The sequence below is a fragment of the Danio rerio genome, chromosome 1 (genome assembly GCF_052040795.2).
Source record: "Danio rerio strain M-AB ecotype USA chromosome 1, GRCz13ab, whole genome shotgun sequence".
NCBI lineage: Eukaryota > Metazoa > Chordata > Actinopteri > Cypriniformes > Danionidae > Danio > Danio rerio.
The window spans coordinates 45,591,354-45,614,000 of record NC_141021.1 but is presented as its reverse complement, the minus strand read 5'-3'; the positions used below and the strand labels follow the sequence as shown (position 1 = coordinate 45,614,000).

The following is a 22,647-nucleotide window of genomic DNA, read 5'->3' as shown; positions in this document are numbered from 1 at the left end:
AATAAGGTTTAATTAAGTTAGGTACTTCTCTCCATAAAATATAGTCAGTCAAACTACGGTCAACCATTTGGTCGGGCAGGCAGTTAAAGGGTTAAAACCCTTGTTATCATGACTCATTGATTTATCGCTTATGATGGATGTTTGTGAAGGATCTTTAATATTTCAGTTCAACAACAGATCCCTGAATTAAAAATAAAATTGTTCTTTTGATTTTCGAATGTTGCTCAAATTAATCTAAAATTAATACAATATTTACCTTCTATAAAATAAAAAAATTAAAAAATTAAACTATTTAAAGGTCAAAATTATTAGCCTCTTTAAGTTATATTTTCTTTTGATAGTCTACAGAACAAACCACTATACAATGACTTGTGTCTTGAAAAATATCCAGTCAAAAATTATGTTCCATAAAAAATAAAGATAAATAAAACGTCAACATTTAAATTGAAATGTGATTTTAAAAAATTATTCAAGTTGGCACTGTTCTTAAAACCTTAAAAGAAAACTTTTGCATTTTTTCATGAATAATAATACTGGCCAGCCCAGGTGGGCCCCACAAATATTCCTTTATTAGGTACACCAATTTCTTTATTAGGTACACCTTACTAGTACCAGGTTGGACACCCATTCGCCTTCAGGACTGTCTTAATCTTTCATGGCATAAATTCAAGTTACTGGAAATACTTCTCATAGATTTTTGTCCATATTGGCCTGTTATCCTGCTGGAAGTAGCTGTAGGAAGATGGGTACACTGTAGTCACTGTGGCAATCCCAGGTGGGTCCCACATGGGCCAACCCAGGTGAGTCCAACATTGGCCATCCCATCTTGGTGAATTCAGGGCACGTGCCCCTGTAAATGCTTTCAGGTACGATTTACTTTCTAAGCAAGTGTATTTATTAAGAGTAGCAATCACGGAATAAAGATTCTCTTTGTGCAACTGGTATATGCACTATATATATATATATATATATATATATATATATATATATATATATATATATATATATATATATATATATATATATATATAGTGTGTTAAGGTTACTTAGGTGTTAAACACTTGTTATGGAAATATCTGTAACAGTAGGAACCTTTCATTTTTTTATGAGTGAGAATATTTCTATCTTTTTTATTTCATGGGCTTACTCTTAAAAATGAAGGTTCTTCATAAGAGTTGATGGTTCCATGACAGTTTTTATAAACAAAGGAACATTTATATATTTATATTTATATTTATACAAATATTTATATTTAAAATTTTTGTTTAAAACTGTTTACACAAATGCCATGGCATCATGGGAGTAATCAAACATTTTTAGAAATTAAAATTTTTAAGGGTTCCCTCTGTGGGTTTTAAAAGTTATTTGTGAAACCATTGATTATTATTTTTAAGTCAAATTCAGATTTGTTGCCAATTCTGTTACATGTACATGTCCAGACATACAGAAAATTAAATTGTCACTTTCAAACCCTGGGTGCATACAGATAACAAAAATAGAAGAGGAATGTAATTATACAAATAAACACAAATAATTTCTGCCAAATAAGAAAGAAAAAATAAATATACAAAAAAAGCCATTTTTGATGTAAAGGACATTTTAATATTGTGGGCTAAATGGGTGTTCTTCAAGGAACCATTAGTTCTAATAAAGTACCTTTATTTTTAAACTGTTATGTGTAATGAAACGCTTTTATAAATGTCATATTTATTTGGAACTGCTTTAACTTATGCTAAGAGGGAAAGCAGAAAAAAGCCGTCCAGTGTATTTTTCAGTGTGCTTCATCCATCATCAGGTCTTGCATATATAATGTGAGAGAGTTTGTGCAGCAAGTCTGCATGCATGTATGTATGCTTTTCTGTGTTGAAATTTTCACTATACCATGACTTATCTGTACCTGCTCAGTATGTTCCTCTGGGCCGTTATGAGATGAGTGCACACCTATGTTGGTCTTCATGAATGCGCATATGACAAAGCCCATAGGGGGATGCATGTATAGCAGGTGGAACGCAGCAGGAAGTGCTGGCATGCCCTCCACACATCTCTACAGAGCAGGATCACAGCACTCCCATCTCCAGTGGGAAATCCTGCAGCAAGGTGATTTAACAAGCCTCTGATACGACACATATGCCGGTCAGAAAAATGGTTATTTTCACCATCAAAGATAACTTCAAACTCCCTGCGGAGCAAAGAGAGGACTGAGGATTGAGCAACAGGCCTAGCACGAACGCAAACTGTCATCAGGGAGCCAGCTGACGATCCATCATTCTGTGGCTTTACCCAACTTTAGCTTTTGACTACAAGTCAAAAATACCCACATCGCATTTTTAACCACAGCTATGAGCTGCCAGCTTTTTCATGTAGAACGTATTCTCATGTGAAGCTTTTGATGGTTTGTTTTTTTTCATAAAGCAGACACGGTGGCACAGAATAGCTGAAAAATGGCACTTGACATTTGCAATAGCTGCATGGTACCTGGAGGCCTAATGTCTTTAATATTGGTCCTAATCCAATTCGCCTCCATATGGAGAAAGTAGTATGTCTCTGTGGAGAGTTCATATGATGTATTGGCAAATTAATCTACACCACCAACATGTTATGTTGCCACCCAAATAAACTGGAGGAGAGAATCAAATTTAACACTCTTGAGAGTGTGAGTTTGGATGTGTGTCATACTTAAAGGCACAGTTCACAAATTCTGTAGCTAACTGTATAGACCTTTTTATAAGAACGCAAAATGATCTTTTATACTTTACATGTATGTGCAAGGGGAATGCTAAGAACTTCCACTCGGCAGTTGATGCGTGTAAACAATCACATTTGGACAGTTTTGAAACACTAGTTTTAATCTATTTTACCTGCTTTTATCATCTTTGACCTAGTACTGTTGTTGATCAGCGCCACCTCCTGGACTGATCATTTAAAAAATGAGATCTAATAGGATGGAAAACAACTGCTGTGAGGCATTTTCCCTCGTCAGACGGCATCTTCTGCAGTTTAAATGAAGCCTCAACATCGCTAAAGTCAACCTTTTCTCTTTCTTTCAAAACCAATCCAAACAAATGTATTTCACCAAAATGTTTGACACACACACACGTAGCCTACTGTACTGTCCCACTAACACACTGATTTAATTACAGTGACAAAGTGAAAATTAAGTGACGTTTTGAAATGACAGAAAAACACAAAGCGTGGTAAATAAGACACACTAAATGAAACCTAAACGGCTCGCGATTAGAATCAACAGCAAATCAGCCCAGCAGAGTATAAGTAACGCACTTTTATTGGTCATTTTTGTAAATTGCATGACTTACACATTTGTTAAGTTTCATGCCAGTAATTTGATTTGCTCCATGATGCAGTGAAGTATTGTGTATGTGCATGCGTGCGTGTGTGTTGAAGAGCCGCTAAGGCAACAGCTGACAGGTCGGGAACACACACACAGTTTCTCAATTCCATGAACGCAGAGAACGGACTTGCTTTCTTGTGGAGACCGGTCCTGCCAGGTGTCTTCGGAAGAACGAACTCGGGAGGCCGCGAGGGCAAAGAACGCATCCTCTGAGGAATGAGATGCTGCGTTTTATGCAAAATTTATTTATACATTACAGCATTCATACAATGATTTATTGTTTTACCCCTTTTCAAAATATATACCATGTTTAAAATTATTATAAATATCCGTTGCACAATATAAATAAAACAGATTTTAATACGAATTTCAGCAAACAAACACCCTTAATGTGTATATTCCTTTATTAAGATGTCCATGGTAATGTTTATATTCATCGTTTCATTTAGGGAAACTCCTGAGGTAAATAAATGATATCTCTGAATTTTAATAATAAATCTAAATAAAATGCTGCGCTTCCCACCTCCAGTCGCAATGACTTCTGGGACTTCTAGAGCGAGATCAGTGCTCAAGTCTGGATATCAAGAACACATCCGGGAAGTTTCACACGTCCTCTGTTCTTGCGGTCTTAAGTATTCGAACTGAACTTTGACAGCTGATGATGATGTTACACGAGGACGCAAGACCGCTTTCTCAACGCAAATTGAGAAACAGTCAGTGTTTTCTGGCGGCAGACATGTGAACAAGTACGTTTTTCTCTCGCACTTGAACCACATCTGACAGATTATAATAGTTTTACCACACACCTTTCAAAGTTGTGTCACAAAAACACTCCGTAATCCATTTAAATTGCTATTAAAACCCATTTTCGGAGTACAAATTACCAGTTGTAAACGCTGTAAATGGAAGTTCTAAACATTTTACCGGAAGAGGATGGTGGCTATGGCGCCCTCCATGCAGCAGCCAAGAAAAAAGAATTAGAATAAATAAATAAATAAAACATACCATGCCATGCAAATACTAGATTACAACCTTTCTTAAGTCTTATAATTTATAACTAAATAAATCTTCATTTACTGGTGGCTTAGTGGTTGTCTTTATCGCCTCACAGTAAGAAGATCACTGCTTTAAGTCCCAACTGTTCAGTTTGCATTTCTGTGTGGAGTTTGCATGTTCTCCCCATGTTGCATGAGTTTCCTCCAGGTGCTTTGGTTTCCCCCACAGTCCAAAGACATGCGCTATAAGTGAGTTGGTTAAACATTATGAGTAGTGAATGAGTATGTATGTGTGAATGTGAAAGTGTATGGGTGTTTCCCAGTACTGGGTTGCTTCTGGAAAGACATTTGCTTTGTAAAAAACACATGCTTGCATAGCTGGTGGTTCATTCTGCTGTGGCGACAGCTGATAAAATGGACTAAACCAAAGGAAAATGAATGAATGAATGAATGAATTGTGAAATGTAATATTCTGTGAGCTGTTATTCATTTCAATATATGTCAGTGATGCGTTCAGTAATATGTTTTTTACAGTGCAAGTACATCAGCCGATCAGTGTATTTTATATGAGTCATTAGACTGGCTCTTTTTACAGCAACAGAGAAAATTACACTCGTATTTATGCATTGCAAAAGCTTCTGTTGGTAAATTGCCAGCTTATCTTTGTGATCTATTGTCATTTGTTAATTTTCTTTTCGGCTCAGTCCCTTCAATAATCAGGGGTTGCCACAGCAGATTGAACCGCCAATTTATCCAGCAAATGTTTTATATAGCTGCAGCCCATCACTGGGAAACACCCATACTCTTTTGCATTGACACACATACACTATGGCCAATTTAGCTTATTCAAATCACTTTTAGCGCATGTCTTTGGACTGTGGGGGAAACCGAGCACCCTGAGGAAACCCTCACCAACACAGGGAAAACATGCAAAATCTACACATAGATGCAAAAAAATGCTTTTCTTGTTTTTTTTTTTATCTCGTTTCTAGTCCAAAGAAATAATATGTCAAAATTAATTGAGTTTTTCCCTAAAACAAGCAAAATAATTAGCATGACCTTTACGTGTCATGACCTTCACGTCACATAACCTTCACATGTTTTTAATGGAAAATTATTTAAACATTACAACATTTATACAATGATTTATTGTTTTTCCCCTTTTCAAAATATATACTATGTTTAAAAATCATTATAAATATGCATTGCACAATATAAATAAAACAGATTTTAATACGAATTTCACCCTTATTGTGTTTATACCTTCACTAAGTTTTTCATGGTAATGTTTATATTCACCATTTCATTTAGGGAAACTCCTGAGGTAAACAAGTTGTATCTCTGAACTTTAATAATAAGTTGTATCTCTGAACTTTAATAATAATTAAATAAAATGGGGTAAACAAAATAATCTTATGTCGAAAGAAAGATTATTTTGCTTACCTCATTGGAAGATTATTTTGTGAAGTTTTTAAACTAATTTCGAGAGGAGCATGTGATATAATTGACTGCAGCTGGCCATTTATCTACACTCATTAGTTAGCCAATCAGATCTATCCTAACTCACTATAAGTAGCCTAGCTAGATATTACTCCCTTATCTTCGTTTTCTGAAGAAACCCCCCATCCACCCCCTTTCTCCTCCTTTTCTCCTTTACAAAAAAGGGGAGCTCTCAAGAACCACCTGATCTCGTACTCCCCTCACATGCTCTATGGACCTGGCGGGAGCCCTGGGCTCAACTATCTCCGAGCTCAGGGTTCTCTCCCGGGACAGCATGCCAAACCTGCTTACAGTTGTCAAGCAATATCTAAGTGTGAACTCTTGAAGCTAGTTTTAAGAAAAAAACTTACTTAATTTTGGCATATTATTTCTTAAAACAAGACATTATGTTTTGCTTGTCTTAAAAATGTTTCTTAATTTTGGAATTTTTGGATATTTGGACTAGAAACCAGACTATTCTACCAGACTAGAAACATATATAAGTAAGAAAAGCATTTTTTTGCGGTGCAGAAATGCCTACTGATCGAGCCGGGACTCAAATCAGCGACCTTCTTGCTGTGAGGCGATTGTGCTACTCACTGCTCCATCGTGACGCCCTAATCTATTATCACTTATTATTATTAATCATCACACCTTTCCTGCCTCTAGTACTGGATTTGGTTGATTGTTCTAAGAGTATTGTTTGGGTTAAATTGCTTTCTCTTTCTACAGCCATTGGTTTTGGAACTATTTGATAAATTACATTTGATCTTGCTACATTTTCAACGCTGGATATTTTTTGTATGATATTTTAATAGACAGTTGTAATTGTTTTTCATGATTTAATTAGGATTTTGTTTTAGTAATTGTGAATGTGGATTTGTGAATTGTGCACCTATAAGGAAACCCACGTGAACACAGGGAAAACATGCAAACTCCACACATAAATGCAAACTGACCTAGCCAAGGCTTTAACCAGCGACCTTCATGCTGTGAGGTGACTGCGCCATCATGACAGCCAAATAAAAAAATAAAAAAAAATTTAGCACTTGCCCTATACTCTATATTATCACAACATCCTCTCCCTTTACATAACATGTGCATCCTCAATAGGTATTATACATCTCTGTGTTACATTAATAGAATTGTTTTGTGTATTTACAGTACATAGTCTGAGTGCAATTAGGTCTCTGAACACTCAGAAAATGGAAATCTTTACCTACTCTGTGAGTTAATAAATGCATATGTGTCATCTATTTATTTATGGTCTTGCAAAACTTTTTTTCTTCTTCTTTTACTTAGTGATATGCTGTATGACTGTTAATTTAGCCAGGGTACTAGAGGAGCAGAGTTTGTTGACATGGGCATTGGCCCTTTAGAAGCAGCAGTCCCTAAGAGAGCAGCCGGTCATGATCACAGAGATGTAGCTAGAGGCGAAAAAAAAACAAAGGCTGTCCTACTTTTCAGGCTTATGCTGGTGGAATTAATGATTAAATAGACAAGTAATTGGTAAGAAAAATATGTTGAGTGTCCATGTATCTGACTTTCTCCAGAGAGCCAGTGTATAATGACTCTTTATTAAAAGTTCACTTTTCTTTTCTCCATGAACTCTCAGAGTAGATCCCCAATGTAAAACTCATCTATTCCAACTCTTATTTATTTATTTATTTTTGCTTTTGTGAGCTTTCCTGTTGTAGCCTAGAGAGCATTGAGTTTTCTGCATTGATTTTTGTACAGCACCTTAATATGAATCCAAGAATAAAATAGTCTAAATAATACAGATGAGACAGTTAGGATATTGCTAATGGATAATTAGCTATATTTTCATTCAGGTAAGATATTATATGTGACTCTGCTACTCAACACCAGTCATAAAGGTCAGTTTTCTTGAAAACCAAGATATTATTAATAATCTAAAAAAACTGTATAGTTTAAGAAAGGACCTTGGCTTAGATACTATTCAAAAATCTAAATTTACAAAATGTCTTCACGGAAGATATTTACTTTTTTTATTTTTTATTTTAAAGAAATATAATTTTGTACATTTTTGGATATGTAGATGCATAGATAAATAAACTATTTACAATACCAGACAAAAATCTTGTCGTTCATCCAAGTTTTAGAAACAAACTATAACTTGACTTCTACTGTAGTTGATCATTTGGTAACAGAAGTGGCTTATATGAAAGGCAAAAGCTTCTAGATTAAGTTTACTTTACCAAAATAAAATGATCATGCCTTGATTTTTAATTATTTAATTAGGACAGCAAGGTCTGACTTTTTGCCTAGACAAGAGTTTTATCATTTAACAGAAATAATGCACAGTAGAATATAAAGTCATGGTGCAGTGAAAAAAAGAATTACTATTGTGTATGACTCCCGTGAGCTTGGATGACTTCATTCATACATCCATTCAGCCATGTCATAAAGCGCGAATCATATCAGACTGGATTCTTGAACATGACAATAAGTACTCAAATGGCCTCCACAGTCATCATACTCAATCCAAAAGAGCACCTTTGGGATGTGGTAGAATGGGAGATTCGCATCATGGATGTGCAGCCGACATATCTACAGCAACTGTGTGATGCTATCATGTCAATATGGAGCAAAATCTCTGAGGAATATTTCCAGTGCATTGTTGAATTTATGCCATGAAGAATTAAGGCAGTTCTAAAGGCAAAAGGGGATCCAGCTCGGTACTAGTAAGGTGTACCTAATAAAGTGGCCGGTGAGTGTAGGTTTGGAATGATGCTTGGATGAAGGTATGGATATTTTTTTGTGAATTGTTATTCTAAACATAATCTAAACATTTGCATATGCTATTTTAAATTATATATCCCTTTCCTTGTTATCTGTTACTGTACAAACTTTTCTCCCCTCACCGAATCAGCATGCTTATTAATAAACGGACATAGGTCACCATGACTCCTCTCTCGCTTCAGGCCACGTGTTCTTTCCAGCCGTCCTGCTTTGAAGCGAGAGGAGGAATGCGCAGGACACCGTTTGATCAAAGCAAAAGCAGAATAATTTGGCCTTCGGGACTCAGTGAGATGCCTTAGCCACCTCATCTCCAGACAGCACGACGGCAACAACAACAACAACAAAGACAGGCCTTCAAAATAGCCACATTCTCTTATATCCAAACATTTCAAGTCTTAAAGCAATAGTTAACACCTCCCACACCTCAAAAAAAAAAAAAATCTAGTGATAGTTGAAATCCATTCTTTCTTTTATTTAAAAAAAAAAAAACTTTAAAAAAATTGAGTCGACCCCCTTTTCAGTAAAACAAATGAAGTTTGGGGCTTTCATCAAAAAAATTGTGTTCCATTTATTCTTGTGGTACTGTAAAATTCTACTTTTGTGTATCAGTACAGTATTGTTGGCTCCAACTATTGACATTAAAAGACATACTGTTGCCCAGCCCTTGAATCTCTTTGAAAATGTTGTTGTTGTTGCAATATTGTGAATGTCCATCATCCATAGAAGACAGTTTTGTTTACTTAGACCTCAAATATCAAATTTGACTTTGACTTCCCCTGAAGGCTAACAGCTTACTTTGTCACTTAACGTCTTGTTTTATTCTTGAAATCTCATTTTGGCAACCTCAACACTTGACAGTTATTGTCATTTAATATACAGTGTCTATGACAAGTTAGCTTGCTCCCAAAGGCGTCTCGTTTCCAGCTCTTGGATGCGATCATGACAACCACTAATTGAAGGCTATTGATTGAAAGTCAACAATAGGCCCTCTGCGAGTGTGAGTTGCGAGATGTAACATCTCTTTCGCATTAGCTGATAGTTTTGTGCTTTATCTGATTGATGTGTCATAGTGACTCATTCCCAACACTTCAATGAATTAATCAACACCTCCGAATTAAAATAAAACCGGAATAAATCTTGCTGCAGGTTTCATTACCTTGAAAGCTTAAAATAATTAGAATTTAATATAGCACACAATGCAACTTTACACTAAGATATAATTGATACTCTTAGATTATAAAGTAAAAGGTTGATAATAATATACAGTATACAGAGACACAGATTTGGCATGGATGCATTAAATTACTAAAAGAGATGAATTTGGTATAAACCGATCTCCAAATGGACAGGTCATCTCCAAATGGGCGGGACTTTAGCTCCATGTGGGCTGTACAAACCTCCTGGGGCTATTGATTGAATTATTTTATGTCTTGAACATGACACAGAGTCCAGCCTATTGTGTTTTATTAATGTCTAAACATACCCCTTACAGTAATCTGTTGTGTTCTATTAACGTCTACACCCACCTCAACTATAAACCTATCGCTTAGAGCAATAGTGTTTTATTAACATCTAAACCTACCTCAACTCTAAATCTACCCCTTGCAGTAATGGAAAAAAAAACAATAATTGTTGTACAGTGTCACATAATGATTTTTCCAAGTACGCTGCAATCCTGGATTAACATCTATGTTGATCCTGGAACAATATTTGTGTTGGAAAATATAATCCAAACCTGTTCCCTACCCCTAAACCCCACCATAACTGTAAATTGCTCCCAAAATCAAAGAGAAATAATAGTTGGATAACAATCTTGTAGAAGTGCATAAACCTAACCATAAGCCTAAACTTAAAATAAACTGTAAACCTATCCTTTAATGCGTATTGGCTGATTGGAATATTGTTCCAGGCTCAACATAGATCTTAATCCAGAAATATGTCCTACTTGGTGAAATCAGGTTCGCGCAGTGTCACAAAAATGATGCTACACTGTAAAAAATCCACACCATTCCTTCATGTTGTCCGAACACAAAACGATTGATTTACTTTCAACTAATTTTATATAAATATTTTGAACAAGCACCAAAATTATAATTTTTTTTATTGCACATTCTCAGTGGTTGCAGCTGTAACCCATCAAGTCTTCTATACGTTTTCAATGTTTCATTGTTACAGTTTATAAAATGGGGGCTGTTGAATACTGTTGAAGTCAACAGTCTGTAATCAATTATTTCTTACATGTTGTATTTCAAATGCTGTTTATCATTACACTACCAGAAAAAAGTCTTGTCGCCTATCCAAGTTTTAGAAACAACAAGTAATAACTTGATTTCTATTTGATCATTTGGTATCAGAAATGGCTTATATGAAAGGTAAAGACCTCTAGATAACGCTTATTTTACCTAAATAAAATATGATTATGCCTTGATTTTTATATTCAATTAGGGTAGTAAGGTCTGAAGTCTTGTCACTTAACAGAAGTAATGTACATTATGGGATGTAAAGTCATGGTGCAGTGGTAAAAGAATTAATATTGTGTATGACTCCCATGAGCTTAGACAACTGCATCCATACATGACTCAAATCACTAATTAATAAATTCATCTGGAATGACAAAGAAAGCGTTCTTGCAGGACTCCCAGAGTTCATCCAGATTCTTTAGATTCATCTTTAATGCCTCCTCCTTCATCTTACCCTAGACATGCTCAATAATGTTCATGTCTGGTGACTTGGCTGGTCAATCCTGGAGTACCATGACCTTCTTTTCTTCCAGGAACTTTAATGTGAAGTATGAGGAGCGCTATCCTTCTTTCTTCTTGATACCTCATGCTGTTGACGTTGCCATCCACTCTGCAGATCTCTCGCACGCCCCATACTGAATGTACTACCAAACCATGATTTTTCCTTAACCAAACTTGACTGATTTCTATGAGAATCTTGGGTCTATGTGGGTTCCAATAGGTCTTCTGCAGTATTTGTGATGATTGGGATGCCGTTCAACAGACGATTCATCTGAAACCTTTTGCCACTTTCCCAAATGATCAACTAGAAGTCAAGTTATTTGTATCTTTTACAAAAAAAGCAAATAATTGTGTGAAACCAATTTTCAGTACTGATCATAAGATATCATATAACACTGAAGATTAAAGAAATTACTTTATTATGTGCTAAGATATTTAAAATTAGAAAGTTGGTGTTTTAAATTGTAATAACATTCGACAGGAATTGTACCAAAATGTTTTTAATATATGAAACATTTCATTTAAATTGAGCTTGTCCTCTGAGCGCATTTTGATGATTACAAAAGCATTAAACTTTTAAGGTTAGCTATTCTCCTTCTTGCTGATGCGACAGAGTCCCTCAAATGCCCTGAGTGCAGCAATTGATCCCCGCTCCATAATTCATGAGTAATCCTTCCCTAATTTGTTTGTTAATTTGTCAAATCCAATTTGAAAAGTATTTATTTGTGACTGCAATATGCCAGGAGACTTCACTTAATGCCCAGCCGCGTAAAGCCACTGACAGAATGCAAGTGTTTTTTTATCCTCAGTGAGTAACTCCCAGTCTCATCCTTGATGTTTACGCTTTGTAGTGTTCTGTTTTGTTGGAAGACATGAAGATGAGTTGACAAGGCTTCAGAGGGAGCAAATGTTCCCTCGTATGGAGCATCACACAAGGGGGTAAAGCCCAAGACTCCCTGTTGGTCGGTGGGTGAAAGGGCTTATGTGTTAGCAGATCAAAGCCCTGGCCGTGTCCCCCTCCTCCCCTCCACACCTTCTCATTCGTCCACCTTCACAAAGAATACACGGACCTATGATCCCAGTCCGTTCTACCCAGGCTTTGATTCTCCAGGCACAGAATTCTTATTTTCTTTCCAGGCACGGCGAGGTGGCTTTGAACTCCGACGTCGTGGAGAGAAACCCATTCAGCTTTGCATGGAAGCAGCTAAAATCCAATAACTGCCTGTCTTCTTGTTCTCCCTGTGGTATCAAAGGCATCATAAATAGTTAAATGAAGCTCTAGATATAGCAGGTATATATGTACACATGTTTGCTTTAGCTCACAGATGAATTATCTGTTGTTATATAAAAGCAAAAGACAACATGTGCTGGCTCTTTTGGCCACCGTGGGGCTGGGTTAACGTTTTTATTTTTATTCTATTTAATTTTTTTATATTGTCATGCTGGGCGGCAAAGCGTGGGCTTTGTTTACCTGGATGATTGATTTCAAGTTGAGCTATGTACTGAGCGCTGTGAGAACAGGACTGTGGCGCTTGTATCTCTCAAAGTCGGTGGTCATGTTACGCTCATGGCTGGTGTTTAATGGACTGGACAGATGCTTTGCCCTTTTGAACATGCTCGCCCATCCTGGACACTCAATTATTTACTTTCTGGATTATTTACTGCAGGGATTCATGTATTATTAAGGCTGACTGCCATGCCTGATCTGTCACATTTTTCCTTATGTATTCCTATATATCTCTGCTGTTAATTAAATATTTAAAAGCTTAAAGGGTTGTTCACTCATAAATAAAAATGCGAAAGAAACTAAACATTATTTACAATGTTTATTACACGAGTGTGTTAATGACAGTCTGGAGCTTGAGATTCCTTTCTAAATTCTGTTTCTTATATATGTTTCTATTAATATAACATAAACATCAATGAGAACTATACGATTTGCGATATTAGTTGTGCTGACTTTTTTTCCAAATGTTAAGACATGATAAGACCAAATCCAGCTACAAATGTAAGGAGGTCTGAACGGCTAGTGATATTAAGCCTTGCCTATATAACAGTTCTTTCATTTTTTTTAATTTCATTTTTTATGTTTTATTTTTATTCATTTATTTTTATTTTATTGTATTTTTTATTTTATAATTTTTTTAATTTAATTTTATTTTATGTATTTTTATTTCTTTTCATTTTCATTTTCATTTTCATTTAATTTTAATTTTATTTTATTTTATTTTATTGATAGGTTTAAATCTTCCCATGCACACATTCTTGCCTGTATAACATTAGTCTTCCAAAAATTATATTATATTTTATTTTGTTATTAAGGCTTGCTGCCATGTCTGGTTTGTCACATTTTTCCATATGTATTCTTACATATCTCTGTTCTTAATTAAATATTTAAAAGCTTAAAGGGATGATCACTCATAAAAATGTGAAAGAAACTGAACATTATTTACAATGTTTATTACACAAGTGAGTTAATGACAGTCTGGAGCATGAGATTCCTCCCTAAATATATATATATATATATATATATATATATATATATATATATATATATATATATATATATATATATATGTGTGTGTGTGTGTGTTTCTATTCCTAAAACATAAACATCAGTGAGTTGATCTTGAGCTGATTTGTGCTTTATTAATTGTGCTGCTTTTGTATTTTTTTTTTTTTTACTTCTAAGGTGAGGATATAAGAAGACCAAATCAAGCTGCAAATGTAAAGAGGTCAGAACGGTTAGTGATATTAGGCCTTGCCTATATAACAGTTCTTCTATTCTATTTTATTTTATTACTTAATAAGTTTAAATCTTCTCATTTACACATTCTTCAAAATTGTTTTATTCAAAGTTCTTATTGAATTCTTATTTTATTGAATTCTTATTTTATTTTATTTTTATAAAAAATATATTTTTTTATTTAATTTAATTTACATGTATTTTATTTTATTTTTTTACTTGATAAGGTTAAATCTTCTTATTCACACATTCAAAATGTAACCTTTTGCTTTCCACACAGGTGAAGAATAGGTGGTCACTTTGGTGTCATTTTAAAGGTCGGTTATCTCTTTATCACAAGGAATTATTTAGTGTATAAAATTACACGTTTAGTTATCCTATATAATGTACAAGGAGTTTAAAGGGGGAATCATTAATAACAGAGATAAACAACTATCAAATGAAAATAAAAATGACATTTGACAGACAAACTTGACAATAAATCCATTGTATTTTGTGTATTTATTTTCCAGTTTTCCAGTTTCCACAACTTATCTGCTTTTTCTGAGCTTGTCTATGTAAAAAGGCACTCTATAGGTCCTAAAACATATTAGATTTAGGTTCATGCTTCAACACTTTGTACCTTAGCGGTATGAGAAAGAAAGAAAGGCTTTACGAGAACACCGGGGCCAGTAAATGGAACTAAGTTTTCATTTTTGTGGGAATGTTCTTTTAAGTCTGCCTGGCATGCCCGATCTGTCACATTTTTCACATAATATTTCAGAGCACCTTCCCGTATATATCTGAAATGAGATTTTGGAAATGTAAAATAGGGTTATTGATATCTCCATCTCTGTACTTACCCAGCGTTTTATGGCTGTCCTGTCTCCCCTGGCTAGTTCCACTCCATGTGGTTATTTAAAGCCTGATTGGTTGCTAAAGTGACCCATTGCTCTGTTGCTTGCTCTCTGGCTTGTCTTGAGATTTACAGATGCGTGTGTGCCAGAGTTCTCCTTCCTGTCTCACCACACACACACACACACACTTGGCAGGAGGAGCGGTCCTGCATTACGCACATTCGTTTGTTGTACATCAGACACACTTGTGTGCTCATCATTTATCTCTCCCTAATACACACACACACAAACACACTGCATAAACAGCAAAAGCATTCTTGGATACACACAGGATCTATTATGCACCTGTTTTCAGCCCATCTCCTCTCACTATCTCTCTCTACCTCGCGCACACACACTCGCCCGCTCTCACTTTCACAGCCAGAGTCACACATTAGGCTGTATTCACTGGCCAGTCTGACAGCTGAGCTCTTTGATGCAGAAAGAGATGAGTGTATCTCTAAGGTAATATTGCACTCTGCTGCCAAAAGGGGTAGAAGACGAAGAAAAAAAAGAATACTTTTGGACATCCAAACTTAATCATTTTCACACCAGCTGAAGGGCAGCTTTGAGGACAGATATGATAGGTATTTGGTGTGTAGCATGAATGTGTTAGTCAGTCAATTTTGGGACTCTGAAATGCTGTGATACTCAAAAAATGACGTTGGTCTCATTTCAATGTTTAATTTATTACATACACGAGGATTGAACTTGGGGAATTGGGCAAAAAAAAAATGAAGTTTAGCATAGTTTAGGACTTTATATGGTACAAAAAATAGCAATGTACATATTTGATGAATATTTGGATTAATTTTAATTGATTATGAATGCTTGCCACTTAGCAGAATTAAACGTCTAATCAAATTAAGTTAATATTGAGTAATATATTAATTTATAATTTGATTTTAAAATTCAGTATTTGCTTATATCGTATTTGTTCTATATACAATTACTATGTAGAACTATGATAATATTATATATAGTATTAAATACCATATAAGTTATTTATTACATATTTTATACTGAATAATACATTACTAGTATTTTACTGAAGCATAAACAATTACCAAATTAGTAGTAGTACAGGCAGATGTAAAAATAAAAAACAATAATATAAATTCCCAATCCATTCCATCCATCCTATCCCATCCAATTAATCTCATTTAATCCAATCCCATCCCCTCCATTCCATCCCTTCCCTTCCAATCCCAATCCATCATATTCCCTCCCATCCCATTCTATCCTATCCTATCCTATCCCATCCCATTCCATCCTACCCTGTTCATTCCATTCCATTGTATTCCATCCCATTCCAGTCCATCCCATTCTATCCTATCCATTCCATCATATTCCATCCCATCCCATCCTAATCCAACATATTCCATCCCATCCCTTAACAATCCCTTCTATCATATTCTTATGCTATAGCATCGCATCCCATCCCATACCATCCTATCCATTCCATTTCAATCCATCATATTTCATCCCATCTCATTACAATCCATCGTATCTATTCCATCCTATCCTATCCTATTCAATCCATTCCAATCCATTCCATCCCATCCTATCCTATCCTATCCTATCCTATTCATCCCATCCCATCCCACCTTATCCTATCCCATCCCATCCCATCCCATCCCATCCAATCCCATCCCATCCCATCCCATCCCATCCCATCCAAGACTTGAAACAGAGTTTGTATAGATTTGTGATTATTTTATAAGCCTTAAAACACTTTGGATCTCCTCATTGCCCCACAGATGCAAAACAAAAAAATCATAAAATGTAGGTTGTTTTTGGTGATTTTAGAGAATAACCATTCCATTAATACATGGACTATTTAGTGTGTTTTTCTATTCATCAAGCACCCTAGATAAACTTTGTGTATTAAATATTCCATGAGGTAGCATTTGTTGATGTGTGAGTGGTGAAAGGTACACAGACAGAATTTCCACATCAGTAAAGATCATAAGATGAGCTGTAAACACAAACACTTCCATCACTGGAGTCATTTTAGTGTAACACATCTTTGATTTTGATTTGCTCATATCACTTGTCAGATAAATGTCAGATAAAACGGCAAGAGTTGAAATATCTCTCTTGCAGTCATAAAAGCTAAATTTTATTTGAATTTGGTTTGTGATTGTTCATTTTAATCTTCCTGAAAATATACACTCACTGGCCACTTTATTAGGTACACCTGTCCAACTGCTTTATAACACATATTTTATCAGTGAAATAAGATAAGCAACAAATCAATGCATGTAGAATTTTCCTAATTTTTAGGCTACAATTGTTGATGCATCGTCGATGCCATTTATAAGAAGCAGTAATGCTTGCACTAGATATTTATTTATTTACTTATATTTTAGTTTGTTTATTTGTTTATTTACTAATATTTATTTATTTTTTATTTTTTATATTACTTTCTGAAAAAAAAATAGGGTTTTAGATTATAATTTGTTCAGTTTGGTCTATTTTTGTAAATAATTAAAGTATGTGTATGACTAAACTGAAAGCCAAAACTTCAATTTCAAAGTGTAATTCAGAATTGTCTCAAAATTTTCAATCCATCAATAAATCAAATAACCTACCAACCACCCAACCAAAAAACTGAAAAAAAAAAAACAACAACAAACAAACCAAACAATAACACAAATTAACCAACCAGCCAACCAACCAACAATCAAACCAACCAACCAACCAACCAACCACCATTAAATCAACCAATAATCCTATCAACCAGCCAACCAACCAACAATCAAATCAACCAATAATCAAAACAACCAACCAACCAACAATCAAATGCAACAACCAAATCCAGTAATCCAACCAACCAACAATCAAATCCAATAACCCAACCAACAATCAAATCAAACCAACCAACCAACCAACCACCATCAAATCAACCAATAATCATATCAACCAGCCAACCAACCAACAATTAAATCAACCAATAATCAAAACATCCAGCCAACCAACAATCAAATCCAGAAAACCAACCAACCAAATATCCAACCAACAACAATCAAATCCAACCAACCAAACATCCAACCAACAATCAAATCCAGCCAACCAACAAATCAAATAACTAACCAACAACAATCAAATCCAACCAACCAACCAACCAAACATCCAACCAACAACCAAATCCAGCCAACCAACCAATCAAATATCCAACCAACAACAATCAAATCCAACCAACCAACCAACCAACAATCAAATCAACCAATAATTAAACCAACCAGCCAACCAACCAACAATCAAATCAACCAATAATCCAACCAACCAACAATTAAATAAACCAATAATTGAATTAACCAATAATCAAATTAACCAGCCAACCGACCAACCAACAATAAAATCAACCAATAATCAAACAACCAACCAACCAACACACACAATAATCCAACCAACCAACCAACCAACCAACGAATCCAATAATTCAACCAACCAACCAACCAACCAACCAAACAACGAATCCAATAACTCAACCAACCAACCAACCAACCAACCAACCAACAAAACCAATAATTCAACCAACCAACTAATCAACAAATCCAATAAATAAATCAACCAACCAACCAACCTACCAACCAACCAACCAGTACATAAATCTGAGAAGGTATGGCATGAAGTTAGACATGAAAAATTACAGCATTTTAGAAGGCAATATTCAATACGTACCTAATAAAGAGGCCAGTTAGTCATATATTTAAAATAGTGATGCTGGGACTAATCCCAGTTGTGTAAAAAGATGTGTTCCATGTACAGTACTATGGATGATTGCCATAGAATTTAAGATGTAAAAATGAATTAATATTGAGGGATTTAAGATGCAGATGGACTGGTGATAGAATGAGATATTGGCTGGCCTTTTTACATGAATAATTTAAACAATGTTTTAATTACATGGTCACTATATTACAAAGGGTCATAAAAAGAACATTTTACTGTTAGCTCTCAACCCCCAATTCTGATTACTTAGCAAAAACATTGCATAACCTTTAGTTTGAAGAGTTTGCATGACGAGCCTTCAAAGAGGGGATATATGTTTGCCCATAAATAATTTTGGCTAATGCTTCACCAAACAGCTTCTCTTGGATTCCTCTAGCTCTCCATACTCTGAGGACCAATTTCCCTCCTTATCGATTGATGGTCAATTTCAGCCGGCGTGAGAAGCATCTCTTATTCCCTATGGATTTTCACGTCATCCCCGATGACGAACTGCAAATAGTCCGTCGCCAATCATGTCCTACTTTTCCGCTTACCTTAGCCTGTCAGGGACGCTCCTGGTGCCCTGTGATGGTGACGTACAGATGAAATGAGACATTGGCCTGGCATTTGTTTGTTTTGTTTTTTTGTTGGCTGGCACTGTACTGTACAGTGTGTGCGCTTGTAACAACCACAAAACCTTTAATGGACCTCTGGGTTGTAAAAGTAGTAGTTCGCCCAAAAATGAAAACAAAATTAATCCAGTCCAATGTGACTTCTTATGTTTCTGAGAAGGCAAAGAAGACTCTTGGCCAAATGGACCCTTTTCACAAACCTGTTATGAAATTTTTAAAAATCATCAACATCTTAAATCCTTAAAAGTTTTTTTAATATTTAGGTTTCTTTTTTCTAATTACCGCATCTATTGGACAGGACAGTCAATTTGACGTTATTTTCTCCTCTGGCTCCCATCATCTATCTCACACAATTCTTTTTTTTCCCTTGTATAAAGGTCTTTATAACATCATTGTGGAGTTTTTCTTTTATTATTTGAGCAAATATGATTTAAATATATTTAAAAATATTTATTGTATTCTCCCATTCACTTGCTCTTTTTCTAACTATGACGCCTTCCGCTACTTAGAAACCCGAAAATGTGAAAAGGGTCTGCACTCAATTATATATTCACTAAAGGAATCAATTGATCAATAATAATAATTAAAATAACAGGCAAGCAAATCAATGTGATTTCTCGATTGAACATAATAATTAATTAAATATGAGAATATTTACATGTAAAAAAAAACCATCAACTATGACATTTGATTTTAGTCATTATAATGGAATAATTGAAAAAGCAAACTATGAGTAGAGTAGATGAAACTAGACTTTGATTTAATTGAAAGAACAATGCTTACGATCTTAATGCAAAATACACAGTCTAATACTTTTGTATTTTTGTTTTCTTGATGCTCTAACTAATTTTTTAAACATAATTTTTATTATTTAGTGTATTTAAAACATGAATCAATGTAAATTAATGATCATTTATCTATTTTAAAAACATGTTGTAATCGCAGCCTAAAACATTTGCTCTACTGTAAATTTTTACCAGTTTTTGTGTGTATTATGTTATGTATACTCCATGTACAAAGTACTTATCAAAATCGTCCAGTTTACTCTTACTTTAAAGGGATAGTTACATGAAAAATAAAAATTACCTCATCGTTTACTCTCCCTCATGTGGTTTTTAATCTGTTAGTGTTTCTTTCTTTATTAAAATACAAAAGAAGATATTTTGAGGAATGTTACTGTTCTTGACACCTTAAACTTCCACAGTAAAAAAACAAAAGTGTGGACATCAATAATTGCCAGCTACAAGCATTTTTCAGAATATCTTCTTTTGTGTTCTACTAAAACAAGTAACTCAAACAGGTTTTGAACAATTAAATGATGGCACAATTTTAATTTTTGGGGAAAAAAATTCCTTATGTTTCTTTAAAAACAAACCATTACCATTTGAAGTATAATCTCATTTCCTTTTTTCATCAAAGGGCGATAGTATAACTTATGTTTGAACTGAAAATTAGATGAAGTTAACATTAAATGTTACCGGACTATGAATTTACATAAAAAGAGATGACCTTTTCTTCAAAACTCCACTGTGCACCACAGCTCAATATTATCCTTCAAATCCTTTTTGGGTTTCCTAAAGGAACACTACACTTTTTTATTGTTTTGTAAATAGCCTCACTTTAGATTAAAACTCAGCAAAAGTTCTAAGTTTGAGTTTTCCCAGCCAGCCAGCCAACCAGCCAGCCAACCCGCCAACCAGCCAGCCAAACAACCAACCAACCAACCAACCAACCAACCAACCAACCAACCAACAATCAAATCCAATAATCCAACCAACCAACAATTCAACAAACAATGAAACAATGAATATCAACCATTACTGAATCCATTCCACTGATCTCCAGGTCTGGCGGGAGCAAATTTTGCTTAGCTTGGCATAGATAATTTAATTGGATTAGACCATTAGCATCATACATCAAAGTGTTTCAATAATTTTATTTCTAAAGTATAACTTTATAATCTAAAGCTTGACTCTTCTGTACCTACATTGTGTACTAAGACTGACATAAAATGAACAGTTGCTATTTTCTATGCTAATTTAGCTAGGAAATACACTGTTATCTTAGTGTAATCATCAGGGAACTTGATTGAAACAGCAGGAGCAATGATATTATAATTCCCAGCCAACTTTTCATATTTTGTTGGTCTTAGAAATCGATGTATCTAAAGAAGATGCCTAGTATTAAATAGGAAAATTATCTAAACTCTTTGGTCATTTTTAAGTGAGATGCTAATGGTCTAATCCGATGATTTATGCTAAGCTAAGCTATAAGTGCTCCCGCCAGACCTGAAAATTGTATGAAATTTAACCTGCCGGCAGTGAACAGTTTCTGTTATTGTATAGAACAAAACAAGTGTACTGTCTCGGAAATCAAGCAGCACTGAGCTCAATGGTTGAAGGTGTTGGCTGTGCTCCTGGAATATGATTGACATGTTCCTCACAGAAGTTCAGGTTCACTCTTCAATGAGCTGAGCTGATTATGCTAATAAGACTTCATGAATAGAACGAAGTTTCAGACCTCCTCCTCTGGCTTACGCGCTGCAGTGTGTTAGCACCTAATGCTGCTATGTGACCTGCGCTTGAATTAGCTGATCTGGGATCTGACAGCTGCTGTATCTGACAGGCTATTCTCTGGCTGTCTGTTTTTTAAGCCTGATACTTGTATTTGCGCCCTGGCTACAGCACTCTGAGCGTGGAGAGCTGCCCGTCATTCTGTTTCCAGTGCTCTGCGTCTGACAGAGCTTAACCGTGGGCTTTCTTATTCCTCTTTGTAGGGGGTGTGAAAGAGAATAATGGAAGATGGTGTATGAAAAAAAAAAAAAACTGTGAAATTAGTCTTTTGTATTTAGTGGATGTTTTAGTGTTACTCTTTTGGTAAATGGATTATATTTAAAGATTTGTTGTTGTCTTTAGAGCTATGGACTGGAAATATTTTATATATGATAAATAATTAGACAATAAAATGTGAGATACTAAATAAATAAATACTAAATAAACTAAATTTAACTAAATAAATTAAAATTAAATAGCAATGAAAAATTTTTTGATTTAGTATGTTGTTTTTATTATTTTCTTCTGTTATGATCATTATTTTATCATCATTGTTTGTAGTTTTTTTTTTATAAATTAAATGTCAACTGAAAAAAAGAAACTATTGAAACATTTGATGTTACTCTTTTACTACATTTGTTGCTTTTTAGAGCTATGGACTGGACGTATTTATATAAGATATAATTAGACAAGAAGATGTCAATGAAATAAATTTGAAAATGAAATACAATAAAAACAACATTCACTCATTCATTCATTCATTCATTCATTTTCTTTTCGGCTTAGTCCTTTATTATT

At 34.8% G+C, this 22,647-nt stretch overlaps 1 long non-coding RNA gene across 1 annotated transcript in view; it reads left to right on the top strand.

The window, feature by feature from the left end:
- LOC141386144 (uncharacterized) overlaps positions 1 to 20,983 on the top strand; it is a 56,199-nt gene extending 35,216 nt beyond the window's left edge. Inside the window, exons 3-5 of the long non-coding RNA XR_015476865.1 lie at positions 14,020 to 14,071; positions 14,354 to 14,390; positions 19,063 to 20,983. This is a non-coding gene — a long non-coding RNA (uncharacterized LOC141386144). The remainder of the gene's footprint in view (positions 1 to 14,019; positions 14,072 to 14,353; positions 14,391 to 19,062) is intronic.
- The last annotated feature ends 1,664 nt before the right edge of the window (positions 20,984 to 22,647 follow it).